The following is a 3,401-nucleotide window of genomic DNA, read 5'->3' as shown; positions in this document are numbered from 1 at the left end:
CAGAGTAGCTTGATGTTTGATAAATCTAAATATTCGGCATAAGAACTCAACTACTCAACAGAATTGCTGGGAAAACTATAGTCTGGTGTAAACTAGGTATAGACCAACATTTCCCACCACCATATGCCAAGATAAGTTCCAAATGAGTAAATGACATAGTTACAAAGGGCAACATTATAAACAAATTAGAGGAGTAAGGAAAAAAAAATACTGTTCAGATCCATGGATAGGGGAAGAATTCATGGCCAAAAATAGAGAGGATCACTGAAGATAAAATACACAACTTTGACTATGTCAATTAAAAAAGTTTTGAACTAACAAAACCAATGTGGTTAAAATAAGGATAGCAGATAACTAGGAAGAAAGATATTTGAAGTAAATTTCTGTGATAAAGGTTTCATGGGGGGGGGGGTTAATTGGTGTGTGTATAAATATGTATATGCTATAAAATAATACATATTTTAAAAGTTTTCTTGACTGCTGTCTTTTTATATTACAACCATTTCCAGATTACCTTCCACAGGCTTGCTTATTACAAAAAAAGTATAACAAGCAAAATAACGATATGGTAACCTCAGATCAAAGTGCGTGCAACATTCCATATCCGTGGCTCCACCAACCTCTCCACTTTTAAAAGTATTTTTAAGTAAACAAATATGTTTGATATCTCTCTCATTCCCTACTTCATTGAAAAATGAGAAAAGAAAAATAATTTTCTTGTAATAAATATGCATAGTCAAGCAAAACAAATATCCTCATTGGCTGCATATGAAAACATATGTTAATTAGATAGCATGTTTCATCCTGTGTCCTCTGGAATCATGGATGATCACTGTACTGTTCATATAGCATTCAAAGTGATTTTTCTTCATAGTGTTTTTATTATAGAAATTTTTCTAATGTATTTGCTTATTTTATTATTCATAAATTTGTAAGACTCCAACATTATTCACATTACAAATATTGATGTTATAACATAAATTGTTCTTCTGGTCAAGTTTTCTTCACCCTGCATCAGTTCATAAGTCTTCCCATGTCTTTCTAACGTCACTTTTTTCTTAATTTCTTTCAGCACAATAGTATTCCATCACATTCATATACCACAATTTATTTAGCCATTTCTCAATTGATAAATTTTCCTATAGTTTCCACTTTTTTTACCACCTTGAAAAAGGGTTGCTATATTTTTTTACATGTAGGACCTTTTCCTATCCCTTTGATCATTATAGATACCTTTGATCTGGTGGTGGTATAGGTAGATCAAATGTCGTGCATTGTTTAGTCATTTTTATTGTATACTTCCAGAGGAAGAATGATCTATTATCTTTTAGAAACTGTCTGACGAAATCATACAAAAGGCTCATCTGGTTTACAAAGTGATGGTGCCTTGTTCTTTTAAAATTCTATTGGATAACTTGATCTTTATAGAAATAGTGTAGTTAATTCATGTGTAAGGAGAATTATTTTGTTAAATGAATTATTTCAAAATTTATTTACTCCACAAATCCAGAGTTTAATATTTTGAGCACTTTCTAGCTTCACTTCAGTCCCAGTTCATTCTCTACCCTTCTCTACCTCTACAGTGGCTACCCTGCTCTCCTGAGGATAACTCCACTATGAAGCTTACTTTCTGACTGATATATCCTTGCCCAGGACTGCCATAACTTGAAAAGCCTTATCCATGCTGCTCATGTCACTTCTGGCTCACTCTCTGGTTTGTTTTACCTCTATACCAGCTGCTTTTCCCTTCTGTGGGGAGCCCTGTCCTGACCCTTTTCCTGTTCCTCTTAATGTATTTATTGTCTTACTCCTCTGTCTCAGCAGATGGACTAAAACAAATTGAGGATAACCAATGGGCCTTAAACTTGTCAGTGATTTAGGGAGGTGTCTACCCCAAGCATGTGAACACTTCACCGAGGGAGTGGGTAGGGGGATGAAAACTTTGTTCCAATGGCCATGAAGGTGGCTGAAGCAGGTGTTGAGGAGTGCTTAGAGAGTGGTCAGGCATTTAAGACTCCAAGGTCATCCACTGCATCCCTAGTCATCTGAATTCATCTTAGTCATCTTGACTTATGTCTCTCCATTGGACTTCAATGACTCCAAAGAGAGAGTGAAGTTGATGACTGTACAACTCTGCCTCACTTAAATCCAGTTCACTCAAGAATCAAGACTTCATGGCATTATGTCATTGGCCCTCTTTAAAGATGAAGGACAAACAACAATCCATTTAGAACATAAGCTCCTAAGTAGGGAACAGCTTTTTTGTTTTTGTTTTTTAGCGCAGCATTAGCAAGTGCTTAATAAATATATGTGTCCTTTTTCTAGTCTGCTTAAAGTAAGATAGAACTTGTAGGCACACTATTGCCTTCTAATTTATTATCCTCTTGGAACAAAAAAGCAAAGATTAATAAATTCCATAATTAGACAACAGTTAATCTGCATATAGTTTGATATCTTTTAAAACTCATGAAAACCACAAAATATGATAATTTTCATTAATTTAAACTCAGACATGAATATTAAATGTTTTTGAAAAGAAAAAAAATCCTTAGAAAAAGAAAGAAAAGCAGTCTACTTCTACAAATATCTGGGTCAAGCTAAATATTTAGAGGTCAAAAATTGGTAAAAAAAAAAAACTAACATAATCTGTGAAGATTAGCTTCAAGACACTTAAAGGCATGCATGTTTCTCCAATTTACCTTGAGTAGTTGGAGAGACCCATATCTGCTTCTTCTTTTCTTAGAAAAATTTCTCCGGTGACTTAAAATATAATGAACCCACATTTGGTTGCCTTCTCAAGTCAAGGATATATTCCACAAAATGCTATAGTGTAAGGGGAAGCTAGGAGGCACAGGTGAATGGAGCACTGACCCTGGAGTCAGGAGGACCTGAGTTCAAATCTGGCCTCAGACACTTAACACTTAGTAGCCATGGGACCTTTGGCAAGTCACTTAATCCCAACTACCCTGCCTTTCCCCTTGCAAAAAGAAAAAAAAAGGTATAGTATATAGATTTTGCTTCTCGTCATTCTATTTGTATGCATTGTTTTTACTCATTTATAAGGGATTAAGTTTAAGATATAAGATCAGTGGCCCTCAACATTTGGGAGCTTTTGAGAAGGTGACAACAAGAATAATATAGATGCCTAATTTTGCTTTGGGAAGTCTCTGGGAGAAGAATAAGATAGACAAGGTAGTACTGGATTGTAATGGTAATGTAGGATGGTAAGAACAAAGGGAGGACTGCAGGAAAGACTTAAGACTTTAGACATTGTGGGAAGAAAGCTAAAAAGCCACACATATCACTCCACCAAACAGCGAGAGGCCTACAACTCCAATCTCAGCAACAGTTTTGGTGTGTGTGTGTGTGTGTGTGTGTGTGTGTGTGTGTGTGTGTGTGTG

The sequence above is a fragment of the Petaurus breviceps genome, unplaced genomic scaffold (assembly GCF_028583685.1).
Source record: "Petaurus breviceps papuanus isolate PSGF00001 unplaced genomic scaffold, PetGlider_PUasm1.0 91133, whole genome shotgun sequence".
Taxonomy (NCBI): Eukaryota; Metazoa; Chordata; class Mammalia; order Diprotodontia; family Petauridae; genus Petaurus; species Petaurus breviceps.
The sequence above is the reverse complement of the archived record's forward strand: the minus strand, read 5'-3'. Positions refer to the sequence as shown.